The 16,780-nt window shown below is 46.0% G+C and overlaps 1 pseudogene; it reads right to left on the bottom strand.

The window, feature by feature from the left end:
• Positions 1–1,700: 1,700 nt before the first annotated feature.
• LOC115172774 (trafficking protein particle complex subunit 12-like) overlaps positions 1,701–16,780 on the bottom strand; it is a 28,032-nt pseudogene continuing 12,952 nt past the window's right edge.

The following is a 16,780-nucleotide window of genomic DNA, read 5'->3' on the forward strand; positions in this document are numbered from 1 at the left end:
AAACATAGGTGCTGGGCTAATACAGAATACTAGTATAGAACAAGAAGACCTGCACACTGTTAAAGCTCCCAATTCACCGCTTTATTGACAACATTTAGATCCGAAACGGATCTTCGTCAAGTCAAACACACAGTGCTCACATCCCAAAATACACACATTTCACCTCACATGACCATTGCAGACATGATGCATGGTGGGTGCAAAATACATTTGTATATCTCTAATAATTAAATAACAATGAGATGGGTGCATGTAATGGTTTCCAGAAAATAAATATATTTACAAAATGATCTTTTATTTCAGCTCATAAAACATGGGACCAACACTTTAAATGTTGCGTTTATATTTTTGTTTACTATGCATGAGTGAGAATCAAGACTAACTCTACTAAGCAGAAATACCAAAAAGCTATTGTATTTAGGAATCAAATCACTATTGACGTCAGTAGCAGAGGACTCACAAGTGTTGATTGATTAAAGGCCTACCTCAATTGTAAGATGTATAGAACTTGATGTACAGATAAGTAGTTTGTACTCATGAAAATACAATTGCAATTCTATTTTCAATCATTCAGTCTATTAATGATCATTGCATTAGCTAGTCTGTCTCTTTTCACCAACAGTATCCATGTACCACATTTCAATTGTATTTCCAGATTCCTGCAATTGGTTGTTTGCCATTTCTCCACATGATGCACTTATTTTATTTTTGCACGATGGTCAGTTTATTTGGATAAACAATATTAATTTAAACATATAAACAAACAGTGATACAGAGATCATTAGAATAATTCAATTAAATACATTAAATCATTTTATACAATAATAATTTTTACAAGTTATACATTTTCCCTACTTATAATATGTACAGTTTTAAATTATGACATATCTATTTTACATTCCTTTTGTTTTATGGAGAGGGGTGTATCCTGAGACAAGTCAAACATTCACACTCAATTGAAAAGTTACAGAAGACCTGTGGTTGATTTTACAGGCCGAAGTCACAGATCTGGGGGGAGTAACATGATTTCAGGTTGATGATGTACTCCGGTCTTAATCACACAGGAATGTGAAACGTCTCCCTCGTCTAAAAACATTGTACTGTATGTCAGTGGGGGCTGCCGAGGGGAGGACGGCTCATAATCATTTTTTATTTTACCTTTATTTAACTAGGCAAGTCAGTTAAGAACTAATTCTTATTTTCAATGACGGTCTAGGAACAGTGGGTTCACTGCCTTGTTCAGGGGCAGAACGACAGATTTGTACCTTGTCAGCTCGGGGATTCGAACTTGCAACCTTTCGGTTACTAGCCCAACGCTCTAACCGCTAGGCTTCCCTGCCGCCCCAATAATAATGACTGGAATGAATTCAATGGAGTGGTATCAAACACATCAACGACGTGGTGTCCATGTGGATGATACCACTCCATTGACTCCATTCCAGACATTATTATGAGCCGTCCTCCCCTCAGCAGCCCCCACTTCTGTATATATTCACATACATAGCCTATCAGAGTCACACAATCATTACATTTGCATCACTACTACTATAACGTGGGAAGTGGATTTGCCTGCACTGAAGGGACAGTTTGTGTTCCTGCTCTGGAGTTCAGGCAGGGTAATGGCCATGTTGTTTAGTGGAGTCTTATGAAACTCAAGACTAGGACACTATCCTCCTGATGGCCTCCTGTGCTTGCAATTGTTTTGTTCCAATCTTAATAGTGACCTACAAGGTTCCCATACCTCCCTGGTTCCCTCTACACCAGTTTGAGGCACTGTGTGTTGAAGCAGTCTCCCTCTCGGGAGGCCACTGACTCCGGCAGGGCCTGTTTCTTCTGGGTGGAGCGGGACAACTCCAGCTCGTACATGGTAGTGAGGTTGAAGAGGACGCTCTCCTGGAGGTACAGGGCAGAGTCCTGCTGCACCAGGCCCTCCAGCTGGCTCAGGGACTCCTTCAGACGGCCCAGGTACAACAGGCACACCACTACGTTGTTATTCACCTATAGGAGAGAGGAGAGAGGGAAGTTATCGACCTACAGGGAGAGAAAGGGGCAGAAGTGGTATTACTCTACTGAAAGAGGGAGAAAGGCATTGTATGTCTGCATAGAGAGGGGAGAATGCAGAAATGAGTTAATTGCACGTAGAGAGAGGAGAGTAAAGAGTCATTTGCCTGAGGGAGAAGGGCTCTGCAGAGAGGAGAGATAAGAAAGACGTTATTTGTCTAGGGAGAGAGGGGAGAAGACATGGTTATTGCCTTAGGAGAAGAGAGGGATGCTGTTTTCTTGCCTGAGGAGAGAGGGGATATGCCATACAGCCAAGGGGAGAGATCGGTCTCAAACTAGAAGGCATTCATTTACAGTCTCTAAGAATGTACAACTTCTGAGGTATCCTAGGAAATGTATGAGTAAGTTAATCAAGTCTAGCTGTCATAAACTGTTGTAGATTGTGTGATTGCCTACCACAGGGTTTTTGGGGTCGATCTTCAGGACCTCGGTGAAGGAGGAGAGTGCCTCTGAGTAGTTGTTCTGACTGAGGTAGACGAAGGACCCGAAACCCACACACAAGTCAGCTGGGTTACTTCAGTGATTCTGTGTGAAGATGTGACAGGAATGAACAGAAATGTCAATCAACACAGTGCGAATGGCACTGTTGTGTCTCCTAGCAAAGCATCACAAAGTGGCAAATACACAAGTGTGACCCCCTGTTCCAACTCACATACTAGAATTGTGAGAGAAGTCTGACAGAATTACAGATACATTCATCTCAGAAGTAATTATTTCCACTCATTCGTACCTGTTCATCAAAACACGTGTCAGTAGGTCCAGTTCCCTTCTCCAGAGAGGCTTTCTCCACATCTAGGAAATACTGCTGTTTTAATGTCTCCAATCTGGTCCAAAATAATCATTCAAACAAAAACACATTGTCATTATGTTGAGGAACCAAAAACACATTGTCATTATGTTGAGGAACAAAAAACACATTGGCATTATGCTGAGGAACAAAAACACATTGGCATTATGTTGAGGAACCAAAAACACATTGGCATTATGTTGAGGAACAAAAACACATTGGCATTATGTTGAGGAACCAAAAACACATTGGCATTATGTTGAGGAACCAAAAACACATTGGCATTATGTTGAGGAACAAAAAACACATTGGCATTATGTTGAGGAACAAAAACACATTGGCATTATGTTGAGGAACCAAAAACACATTGGCATTATGTTGAGGAACAAAAACACATTGGCATTATGTTGAGGAACCAAAAACACATTGGCATTATGTTGAGGAACAAAAACACATTGGCATTATGTTGAGGAACAAAAACACATTGGCATTATGTTGAGGAACAAAAACACATTGGCATTATGTTGAGGAACCAAAAACACATTGGCATTATGTTGAGGAACAAAAACACATTGGCATTATGTTGAGGAACCAAAAACACATTGGCATTATGTTGAGGAACAAAAACACATTGGCATTATGTTGAGGAACAAAAACACATTGGCATTATGTTGAGGAACCAAAAACACATTGTCATTATGTTGAGGAACCAAAAACACGTTGGCATTATGTTGAGGAAAAGTAGTTGTAGTTCAAAGAGAGGCGTGTTCACCTATCCCACTCAGCAGCTGCACTCTGCTGGTGCTCGTACTGGATGATGGAGTGATATGTCTCTACAGTCAGAACATAGTCCTGGAGAGAGAAAGACAAGATGGGGGAGAAAGACGAGAGAGAGAGAGGGAGAGAGAGACAAGAGAGGGGGGAAAGAGAGAGAGAGAGAGAAAGAGAGAGGGGGGAGAGTGAGAGGGGGAGAGAGAAAGAGAGAGAGAGGGAGGGGGGGAGAGAGAGAGAAAGACGAGAGAGATGGGGAGAAAGAAAGACAAGAGGGGGGAGAAAGACGAGAGAGAGAGGGAGAAAGACAAGAGAGGGGGAAAGAGAGAGAGAAAGAGAGAGGGGGGAGAGTGAGAAAGAGAGAGGGAGGGGGGAGAGAGAATACAATCAGGTGTATTGACCATTAGCAGGGCAAGGTGTCCCTGGTCACACTGTGCCCCAGCCATGGCTGTTCTTTACCACACATCATATCGCTCACATGCTGACTGAACTGCTGAGCACGGTTGCTATGTAGCTGGGGATAGGAGAGAGGTCGGCGGTGAGTTGGTGCAGTGTGTGTCTGTGTGTACATAAATATCACCAGCTGATGGCACTGTGGCTCTTTCAATTGTCCCCTGGACAGAACACACTCTCCCTCTCCGTCTCCCTCGCTTCCTCTATTTCTCTCACTAACAAAGAATCCAGTCAGGGTGATCCTATGGGATACTTCTGGGAAGCCTGTGGTCTGCCATCATACATCTACAGACCAACACAAACAACACTTACACACAACAATCACTAACAAGCAACATCATTAGACAGGATTCTCTAGTGCTGTATAAAGTATAGAAGTCAATTAAACATGATGAATGCAGTCTTCATCAAAGGATGATACAGAACCTGTCAAAATGATCATGTCTCCTGTGCCTGGCGGACACGGTGTGTTCCTCGACGGGTAGTGTTCTGCCTCTATCAATTACTGTAAAACTCCAGTCCATGGTAGTCAGATCATCAAGCAGAATGGTGGTTTTGTTGCATGATAGTTTAGTGTTTCACCGTTTCTTCATTGGACTCTGAGGGTGATGATACTACTGAAGATGTTTTCAACTGGCAGGACAGACGCACAGTGGCTTGGAGCAGGACATGCTCTAGCTAGCATCCGCCTGGCTATTCCACTGTCCGCATGTGTCTAGACAGAGAGCAGGACTGAGGGGAAGGTAGAATGAAGAGCACTGATCCAGACACACGTACCTGACAAGACATCTCCAAACACACCCACTCACTGCACCAAAACAATGCTGCTAAAGCCTAATAACCCTTATTAGCCATTGTGTGTGTTCATGTCTCTCGCTGGTCGTCATCCATTCTTCTAATTGCTCCGCTAGCTTCCTGACAGCCCTGGACGGGCATGTGTGTCGATCTGTGACTGTGGGCATGTAGGAATGTGTTTAAGTATGTTGATGAATGTGTGTGTTAAAGCATGTACATACACACAGAGGACTATGGTAGCTCGGTGCAGCTCTCCTTACACACAGTGTTAGTCCCTCCCCCTCACACACACCTGTGCACGCACACACACCACACACACCTTCATTATGAGCAGACTGTTAGCCATGGAGTACATGACCCGACTCAAACGAGACCTCCACAGCTGAAGAGATTCTGCAACACACAAGAGGACAAATTGGTTTCATTTCAGTCATTTCTGACTCATTTACCCAGGTAGCTTTCGGGACAATTCATTCATTCATTCGATATTCCGCTGTACAAAAATACAGTTGACCATAACACACCCCAAATGCATGGGAGTGCAAATATAGCACCACCTTCCTTTTCTCTCCTATCTCTCTATCCAACTACCCCTCCCCTCATCACACTAGTATTCCTATCACCTTCCAACCCATCAATTCATTGCCCGAGAGAAGGAATTATAGAGGGAGAGAAGGCTCTGCGACACCCTCTCTCTCTCTCACACTGTCTCTCTCCTCAGGCTAATTGTATAGGCTGTCACTGGGCTTATTTGCACTCATCTGCAGTGGGTGTGTATTCATGTGTGAATGGGCCTGATTGTGCTTGGTGTGTACAGTATGTGTATTGTGAACCTGTGTGTGTTCAGTTGACTGAGACAATCACTCAGTGGGGGTCTATTGAGATGTTCCAAGTCTTTGTTGAGACAGTGAGAGAGGGAGAGTGGGAGAGAGAGAGACAGTGGGAGAAAGACGGTGGGAGAAAGAGAGACAGACAGTGGGAGAGAGAGAGAGACAGACAGACAGACAGACAGTGGGAGAGAGAGAGAGACAGACAGACAGTGGGAGAGAGAGAGAGAGACAGACAGTGGGAGAGAGAGAGAGAGAGACAGTGGGAGAGAGAGAGACAGAGAGAGACAGAGACAGAGACAGAGAGAGAGAGAGAGAGAGAGAGAGAGAGAGAGAGAGAGAGAGAGAGAGAGAGAAAGACAGACCGTGGGAGAGAAAGAGACAGCCACAGACAGACAGTGGAAGAGGGAGAGAGAGACAGTGGAAGAGGGAGAGAGAGACAGTGGGAGAGGGAGAGAGAGACAGTGGGAGAGGGAGAGAGAGACAGTGGGAGAGGGAGAGACAAACAGACAGTGGAAGAGGGAGAGAGAGACAGACAGTGGAAGAGGGAGAGAGTGAGAGAGAGACAGTGGGAGAGAGACGGTGGGAGAGGGAGAGATACAGTGGGAGAGGGAGAGAGACAGTGGGAGAGGGAGAGAGAGACAGACAGACAGTGGGAGAGAGAGACAGTGGGAGAGAGAGACAGACAGAGAGTGGGAGAGGGAGAGAGAGACAGACAGAGACTGGGAGAGGGAGAGACAAACAGACAGTGGAAGAGGGAGAGAGAGAGAGAGAGTAGGAGAGGGAGAGACAAACAGACAGTGGAAGAGGGAGAGAGAGACAGACAGTGGAAGAGGGAGAGAGAGACAGACACAGACAGACAGTGGAAGAGGGAGAGAGCGAGAGAGAGACAGTGGGAGAGAGACGGTGGGAGAGGGAGAGATACAGTGGGAGAGGGAGAGAGACAGCGGGAGAGGGAGAGAGTGAGAGAGAGAGTGGGAGAGGGAGAGAGAGACAGACAGACAGTGGGAGAGAGAGACAGTGGGAGAGAGAGACAGACAGAGACAGACAGACACAGACAGACAGTGGGAGAGGGAGAGAGAGAGACAGACAGACAGACACAGACAGACAGTGGGAGAGAGAGACAGACAGACACAGACAGACAGTGGGAGAGGGAGAGAGAGACACAGACAGACAGTGGGAGAGAGAGACAGTGGGAGAGAGAGACAGACAGAGAGTGGGAGAGGGAGAGAGACAGTGGGAGAGGGATAGAGAGACAGACACAGACAGACAGACAGTGGGAGAGGGAGAGAGAGACAGACAGACACAGACAGACAGACAGACAGTGGGAGAGGGAGAGAGACAGACACAGACAGACAGTGGGAGAGAGAGACAGACAGACACAGACAGACAGCCAGTGGGAGAGACAGACAGACACAGACAGACAGACAGTGGGAGAGAGCTGCAACTATCAGATCAAGAGGAGAGACTAGTGAACATACTGCACACACAGAGCCTGAGCTCAGTCATCTGTTTATCCAATTATTGAAGTGTTGATCAACGTAACCAAGGTTTTATATATTGATTTCTTTTCTAACTTTTCTAACCTTGTTTATGAATAAGTTCCTAAAAAATACATAATTTTGCCAAACGGGCTTGACAGCAAATTAGTGGCTTTACCACCAAACTTCGTTGCATCGGTTTTGAAACCTTAATGGTTGTTCTGTGACCTTGTTAAAAGCTAGAGGGAAAGGAATGACTGATGTGAATAACACTGTGTCTGATAATGAAGGTCTGATATGCCTGTACTGTACCTTGTCAGTTCTGCTGGGTGAGGTAGATCATACTGCTGTCCCCAGACAAGCCCTGCTCTAGGTCATCCACAATCTATCAGAGACAGGGAGTTGGAAAGTTTTAAACACGGGACACACACACAGCAAGGTAGTCATTAGCGCATCACTACCTTTATTGGAAGAAAAAAGTGATGGAGGACACAAGAGAAAGTTGGTGTGTGTATGTATGCGTACATGTTTTACTATACTTGTGAATGCCAGAAGTCCTCACAAGAATAGGAAGACAGATGTGTGTGCTCACAGTCTGACAGACAGTCCTCATGCTGTGTAGTCTGTCCAGAGACCCCTGTGGTTTCCCTAGGTACTGAGGCAGCTCTGCATGCAGCGCCCGCATCGAGAACGGAACCATGGAGAGAGAACGAGAGAGCGAGAGAGAGGAGAACGGGGAGAGAGAGCGATGGAGAGGAGAACAGGGAGAGAGAGCGATAGAGAGGAGAACAGGGAGAGAGAGAGAGAGAGAGAGAGAGAGAGAGAGAGGAGGGAGAGAGAGAGAGAGAGGAGAACGGGGAGAGAGAGCGATAGAGAGGAGAACAGGGAGAGAGAGAGAGAGAGAGAGAGAGAGAGGTTTCACGCATCATTCACATACACCCACAGATGAAACGTACAGATGGCATTGCGAAACGCTTGCTGCAAAGCAGGAAGCCTTCTCTCTCCCTCTATCTACCCATCCTACACTCACTCTCTCTTCCTCAATCTCTCTTCCTCCCACCCTCTCTCCTCTCCCCTGAGGAAGGAAGGCCCTACCCAGAGGTGAGCAGTCAGAAATGTGCCTGAACTCAGAGTCTTTGATCTATGACTCTGATATCAGACACACATTCAGGTGGCTACAGAGCATCCTCTCTCTGTCTGTCTCTCTGTGTACAGCTTCTCTGGTAATCAGCAGCACCCCTGAAAACCCCCACGACTCCTCTCTCTACAGCTCTGCAGTGACACACGGTGACATCACAGAGAGAACAGCCATGTTCTCCAGTACAAACGGTCAGGGGTTAACCTGGTTTCATCCTGACAAGTTAAAGACACATCCTATCATTTATCCACAACCTAGTGGTGGATGAGGATCTTGAAAATAATAGCCCCCCCCAAAAAAAAATCCTCTCACTTTGTAAACAGATTATTGTTTGAGAGGAGATGCTTGGTGCCCACTAAGGTTCCTTCTAAGAGTGAGATCATGGATAATAGATATTGGATGGGGGGAGCAGACCTTCAGATCTGAATCTTTGATGCCAGGCAGGAAGCAGTTGCCAGCATCTGGAGGCACCTACGGCAGCCCAAAGCATTTCATATTGAGGAATGGAAATTCAAACTGCTCTCCCCTTGGACTGCTGTTTGGTGTAGCTTCACATGTTCACCTCTGTTCTCTGTGTGTGTGTGTGTGTGTGTGTCCACGGCCATGACTCTATAGCGATTGCCTCTACTACAGTAACCTTTAGGGCTGTAAAGACTAAAGCAATGCCACTACATCAGAGAGCTGTTCAAGCAGAGTTAAACGGGAAAAACAACAACACCAGTGGCACCGACGTAAAGTGCGGTCTTTGGTTGTTAGCAGGGTTGGGGTATTTCAATGGTTAAATCTGAGGGTGTCAGGGCGTTTGGTTAGTACTTCAGGTATACACTGAGTGTACACAACATCATGAACATGATTCTCTTCCATGACATAGACTGACCTGGTGAATCCAGGTGAAAGCTATGATCCTTTATTGATGTCAATAAAGCATGAGACAGGTTAAAGAAGGGTATTTAATGGGCAAGACAAAAGATACATACACATATTTAGCAGATGTTATTGCGGGTGTAGAAAAATGCTTGTTTCCCATGTGTATCAACAATGGTCCACCACCCAAAGGACATCCAGCCAACTTTACACAACTGTGAAACGCTTTCAACACCTTGTACGGTCCATGTTGAATTGAGGCTGTTCTGAGCGCAAAAGGGGAGGGGGGGGTGTAACTCAATACTAGGAAGGTGTTCTTAATGTTTTGTACACTCGGTGTAGGTGGTGTGTGTACCTCTCCTCCCAGGGTATACATTATGCTAGTATTCATCGTAGAGATCAGGTTGGTCCAGGTTTCCTAACGGCTCCAGTTCCAGCAGCCTTCTGGAACAGACTCCAGCTTGGTGAGCAGGGCCAGGCGAACAAACCACAGCTGCAACAACACACACATAACCAACTTTACATATATGTGTGTGTGGGCCCGATACGGTCGTCCTCTGTGTGTGTGTCTTAGCCTACCTCAGCCCTCCTGTCGGAGTGTGTGTGTGTGTGTGTGTGTGTGTGTGTCAGCCCACTCTTGTCATCCAGAGTCTAATTTGTGCAGGCAGCTCCTGGCTTCCACCCCCATCCTCTCCTCTGCCACACACACACACACGTTGTGCCACACACACACACCCTGCCACACACACAGCCAGACAGGAGAGTATGTTAGACTGGCCTCTCTATTGCTGACACACTGTACTGACACGTAGCTACATTAGGCCTGTCCCCGACAAAATAAAAGAGTTTTCTGTTCTTTCGACCAATCAATTTTAAAAACAGCCATTTCTCACTGAAAAGTTCTGTTACCGAAATTGCTCATTTGTTAAGGAAAAACATTCCCTATATCCTTGCTCTCTTTACGTGACACATGTATGCATCGCATGCATGTGACCAATAGGGCCTGACCTATAGAATAGCATATAATTCCATCAATAAATTGGTTAAAACAAACTCAACACCTTAACGGCAAAATAAATGCAGAGGACGGAACAAACTCGAAACGGGGGAATATTTAGGATACTGGTTGCTCATGTGGTAAAAAGGGGAAGTCAGACGTGTGGAATACAATTTGACTAGTTGTGGAAAATCCTGGAGATCAAGAAAAATAGGGTAAGGAGCAAGTTCTGTGTGCATATTATGTATGCCAAACAGGTGCTGTTAGATTACAATATCATTTTTCTGACCATTTGGAACAATGTAAACAACACTAAATAAAGTTTAAGGGTACCAGAGAGTCTGTTGTAAAGTTTTTTTGTCAAGCCTTTATTACAGCAAAGATTAAAAACTGCCGTATTAATTTGTGAAAGCAATTTCCAAAATGGAACAGTTTATTTCTTGTTTAAGCTAATTATTCAAGGGTCGCTTTATTTTTATTTTAAAACAAAAATTCTTGATTGCATTTCAAATCATGAATGACACATATGCTGCGTGATCACATGAACAAATGAATGAATCATTGATACAGTAGCCTATATAAGTATGAAATATAGGCCTAAGTAAGTTACAGTGTTAAGACTAAACAGGATGTGCTCTTAGGTCTACAGTCATGGCCAAAAGTTTGGAGAATGACACAAATATTAATTTCCACAAAGTTTGCTGCTTCAGTGTCTTTAGATATTTTTGTCAGATGTTACTATGGAATACTGAAGTATAATTACAAGCATTTCATAAGTGTCAAAGGCTTTTATTGAAATTTCATGAAGTTGATGCAAAGAGTCAATATTTGCACTGTTGACCCTTCTTTTTCAAGACCTCTGCAATCCACCCTGGTATGCTGTCAATTAACTTCTGGTCCACATCCTGACTGATGGCAGCCCATTCTTGCATAATCAATGCTTGGAGTTTGTCAGAATTTGTGGGTTTTTGTTTGTCTACCCGCCTCTTGAGGATTGACCACAAGTTCTCAATGGGATTAAGGTCTGGGGAGTTTCCTGGCCATGGACCCAAAATATCAATGTTTTGTTCCCCGAACCACTTAGTTATCACTTTTGCCTTATGGCAAGGTGCTCCATCATGCTGGAAAAGGCATTGTTCGTCTCCAAACTGTTCCTGAATGGTTGGGAGAAGTTGCTCTTGGAGGATGTGTTTGTACCATTCTTTATTCATGGCTGTGTTCTTAGGAAAAATTGTGAGTGAGCCCACTCCCTTGGCTGAGAAGCAACCCCACACATGAATGGTCTCAGGATGCTTTACTGTTGGCATGACACAGGACTGATGGTAGCGCTCACCTTGTATTCTCCGGCCAAGCTTTTTTCCGGATGCCCCAAACAATTGGAAAGGGGATTCATCAAAGAAAATGACTTTACCCCAGTCCTCAGCAGTCCAATCCCTGTACTATTTGCAGAATATCAGTCTGTCCCTGATGTTTTTCCTGGAGAGAAGTGGCTTCTTTGCTGCCCTTCTTGACACCAGGCCATCCTCCAAAAGTCTTTGTCTCACTGTGCGTGCAGATGCACTCACACCTGCCTGCTGCCATTCCTGAGCAAGCTCTGTACTGGTGGTGCCCCGATCCCGCAGCTGAGTCAACTTTAGGAGACGGTCCTGGCGCTTGATGGACTTTCTTGGGCATTCTGAAGCATTCTTCACAACAACTGAACTGCTCTCCTTGAAGTTATTGATGGTCCGATAAATGGTTGATTTAGGTGCAATCTTAATGGCAGCAATATCCTTGCCTGTGAAGCCCTTTTTGTGCAAAGCAATGATGACGGCACGTGTTTCCTTGCAGGTAACCATGGTTGACAGAGGAAGAACAATGATTCCAAGCACCACCCTCCTTTTGAAGCTTCCAGTCTGTTATTCGAACTCAATCAGCATGACAGATTGATCTCCAGCCTTGTCCTCGTCAACACTCACACCTGTGTTAACGAGAGAATCACTGACATGATGTCAGCTGGTCATTTTGTGGCAGGGCTGAATTGCAGTGGAAATGTTTTTTGGGGATTCAGTTCATTTGCATGGCAAGGAGGGACTTTGCAATTCATCTGATCACTCTTCATAACATTCTGGAGTATATGCAAAGTACCATCATACAAACTGAGGCAGCAGACTGTGAAAATGTATATTTGTGTCATTCTCAACTTTTGGCCACGACTGTACAGCTCAATGATTGTTATACAAGGCTGCAACAGTATACTAAGCCTACTAATGATAATGACATTACTTATTATTATAAAGATGATCATAATAACAATAATAACAATAAGTTGAGATCAAGAAATCGGAGCATTATTATTATTATTATACATATTTTTTTCAGACAATTTAGAACAGAGTAAACAACACAAAATCAATTATAAATAATACCAGAGGCTGTTCTAACGAGAAAGAAAAGTGGAAAGCCTTTATTACAGCAAAGCAAAGATTAAAAACAGACGAATTTGTGAAATTGTTTACTTGACATGTCATTGCGTGAGGCTTGGTGTTCACGGAATCAGTAGGCTATTAAACAAACACTTAAACAGGCAACAGAAGCAGGATCTGTCTTATTTCTGTATATATATATATATATATATATATATAGATGATTTATAAAGCCAGGCACATTTAACAGTAGCGGCACACATGCCTAAGATCACCATGCGCAATGCCAAGTGTTGGCTAGAGTGACGTAAAGCTCGCCGCCATTGGACTTTGGAGCAGTGGAAACACGTTCTCTGGAGTGATGAATCACGCTTCACCATCTGGCAGTCTGACGGACGAATCTGGATTTGGCAAATGCCAGGAGAATGCTACCTGCCCGAATGCATAGTGTCAACTGTAAAGTTTGGTGGAGGAGGAATAATGGTCTGGGGCTGTTTTTCATGTTTCGGGCTAGGTCCCTTAGTTCCAGTGAATGAAAACGCTACAACATACAATGGCAACAGTTCGGGGAAAAGCCCTTTCCTGTTTCAGCATGACAATGCCCCCATGCACAAAGCGAGGTCCATATAGAAATGGTTTATCAAGATCAATGTGGAAGAACTTGACTGGCCTGCACAGAGTCCTGACCTCAACTCCATCATACTCCTTTGGGATGAATTGGAAAGCCGACTGCAAGCCAGGCCTAATCACCCAACATCAGTGCCCAACATCACTAATTCTCTTGTGGCTGAATGGAAGCAAGTACATATGTAAAACAGAAACATGAACACACACAAAAACACTGTCACGCAGACATATGCACCAGTATCGCACTTCTATTGCCACACAGAAACCTAGACAGGCAGAACAGACAAACACACAGGTACCTGTAGTGAGTCAGTGGCGTGGCTGGAGGGCTGGCCAGCCTTGCCGTGCCCTGACCATGAGCTGTCAGCAGTCTGCCGGTCAGGTCCACCGCGGCGCGCCAGTTCTTAGTGCTCTAAGAACAGGAGGGGGACAAAGCTGTTTCAACAAAACCACCAGACAAGGTGAAAGGACAGACACAGACACTGGACACAATGACCCCCAAAATGAACCAACCCCTGGCTGGCGACAAACAGTTAAAAAGGACATCTTATAGTTCTATATTTTATTTGTGATGGCAGAGTGGTGGTGCTGGTGGAGGTCAGCCAAAGGTCGGAGAAACACTGAGTAAGGTACAATGTGAGGGGACACACACATTAAAGCAACAGATGTCTCCGCAGGAGGAGGTAGGTACAGTACAGAGGACGAGGGGATGGGGGGTAAGAGTGTGTGTACATCCGAGTCTCCCCATCAGTAAGCATGACAAGGTCAGCCTGGAGATTGGGTTTTAACTGCACGGCAAAGGGCCATTCATCACAGCCAGTCACCTAATTAGGCATCAGAGAATTACACACTAGAGATAGAGAGAGAGAGAGAGACAGCCGGCCTCGACACCACAGCTGAACAGTCCACCCCAGATCCTGACCACAGCCTCCCTCGACACAACAGCAGAACAGACAAATGAAGAACCACCAACCCAGCAGACCCTACCCCCTCCTAGCATCCCCATGAAAATCCTTTCACACCCACTGAGGGCACACAAAAGCCACAAATTGTCCTTAAGGGCTCCAATGGGAAATAGATAGAAGAAAACACCCAGTGGCTAAACTCTGGTGCCCAAACACCCAGCATGCCCTAAACTTGCTATCTAAGGAACAACTAGGGTCCCCCAGCCACATTCACACAGGCACAAACTATGTGAGAGCGCAGCAGGAAAAGGGTTGCCACAGCACTCAAGGAGGGATTGAAACGCGTTCTTCTACTTTCCCCGCCCTGCTTCCACGAAAAGACGTTCACCCTGCTACCATACAGCAGGTAAACGCAAGCATTTCCCGTGACTGTGCCTCAAAAGCTAACGTCTACCTGGCCCACCACTCCACCCTGGACTTGAAGAGCCTTTATGACCAGGTCCACCTCTAGAAAGCAGCAGTCCCTTCTGCAACAACCCTAAAAGACATTGCCTTCAACCGCAGCACCTCACACAGGCGCAATGGTCACCCCCCCAGACCTGCGAGCCCCCCCCCAGACCTGCATCTAGAGGACCTACATGCAGACCACAGCACCAGCAAGGACATCCAGGACACAGCACCAGCAAGGACATCCAGAACACAGCACCAGCAAGGACATCCAGAACACAGCACCAGCAAGGACATCCAGAACACAGCACCAGCAAGGACATCCAGAACACAGCACCAGCAAGGACATCCAGAACACAGCACCAGCAAGGACATCCAGAACACAGCACCAGCAAGGACATCCAGAACACAGCACCAGTAAGGACATCCAGAACACAGCACCAGCAAGGACATCCAGAACACAGCACCACCAAGGACATCCAGAACACAGCACCACCAAGGAACACAGCACCACCAGGCACATCCAGGACACAGCACCACCAGGCACATCCAGAACACAGCACCAGCAAGGACATCCAGGACACAGCACCAGCAAGGACATCCAGAACACAGCACCAGCAAGGACATCCAGAACACAGCACCACCAAGGAACACAGCACCACCAGGCACATCCAGGACACAGCACCACCAGGCACATCCAGGACACAGCACCACCAGGCACATCCAGGACACAGCACCACCAAGGACATCCAGGACACAGCACCACCAAGGACATGCAGGACACAGCACCACCGAGGACATCCAGAACACAGCACCATCAGGCACATCCAGAACACAGCACCACCAGGCACATCCAGAACACAGCACCACCAGGCACATCCAGGACACAGCACCACCAAGGACATCCAGAACACAGCACCACCAAGGACATCCAGAACACAGCACCACCAAGGACATCCAGGACACAGCACCACCAAGGACATCCAGGACACAGCACCACCAAGGACATCCAGGACACAGCACCACCAGGCACATCCAGGACACAGCACCACCAGGCACATCCAACCCCCCACCCCAACCAGTTAACACCCTCCCAAACAAACCATGGCCACAAACCATATAGGTCCCCCCAGATCAGCCCTGTGCCCCTCCTGCCCCCAACATGACAATCATACATAGACCCAGGCCTTGAGCAGAGCAACAGGCACAACCCCCACTCCTACACCCACCCAAGCCCAATCCTGAGACCTAAGAGGCATGTATCAGATACTCAGCATGCTCTGCTCACAAATATTGGTCCAAGCCCAAACCACACAAATAAGAACACTGGACACTATGGACCACAAAGCTTTACTATCTCATCCTAGAATATACAAGGTCATATGCTTTTGGTCTAAAGAGCAGGAATCCAGACCCATGTCATCCTGCAAGAAACATGGTAAAGAGGAGACAGACCCACTGGTTGCCCTCTAGGTTAGAGAGAGCTGGTCTCCCATCTACCAAACTACAAGGTGTTAGACAGGGAAGAGACTCAAAGGGTATGCTGATTTGGTATAGATCAGACTTAACCCAATCCATTACATTCATGAAAACAGGAACATTTTACATCTGGCTAGAAATGAATAAGGACATTATCTCAACAGAGAAAAATGTCCTCCTGTGTGCTACCTATATCCCTCCACTAGAATCCCCATACGTTAATGATGACAGCTTCTCCATCCTAGAGGGAGAGGGCAAAAATGTCCAGGCCCAGTGACATGTACTAGTCTGTGGTGACCTAAACGCCAGAACTGGACAAGAACCCAACATTCTCAGCACACAGGGAACACCTACCTGCAGGTGACAGCATTCCCTCCCAAATACGCCCCCCCCCCTAGACACAACTACAACAAAACAACCAACAAAATGGGTCACAACTCCTGCAGCGCTGTCACATGCTGGGTATGTACATAGTCAATGGTAGGCTTTGAGGGGACTCCTACTCTAGGTACACCTATAGCTCATCCCTTGGCAGTCGTAGGCCTTACTGTAGACTACTTTATTACTGACCTCAACCCAGTCTCTCAGAGCGTTCAGTCAGCCCACTGACACCCCTATCAGATCACAGCAAAATCACAGCCTAATTGAACAGAGCAAGTCACAATCATGAGGCATCAAAGCCGAACAAACCACATACTATTAAGAAACGCTTTAGATGTAAGGAAAGTAGTGTAGAAACCTAA

The sequence above is a fragment of the Salmo trutta genome, chromosome 33 (genome assembly GCF_901001165.1).
Source record: "Salmo trutta chromosome 33, fSalTru1.1, whole genome shotgun sequence".
Lineage (NCBI taxonomy): Eukaryota > Metazoa > Chordata > Actinopteri > Salmoniformes > Salmonidae > Salmo > Salmo trutta.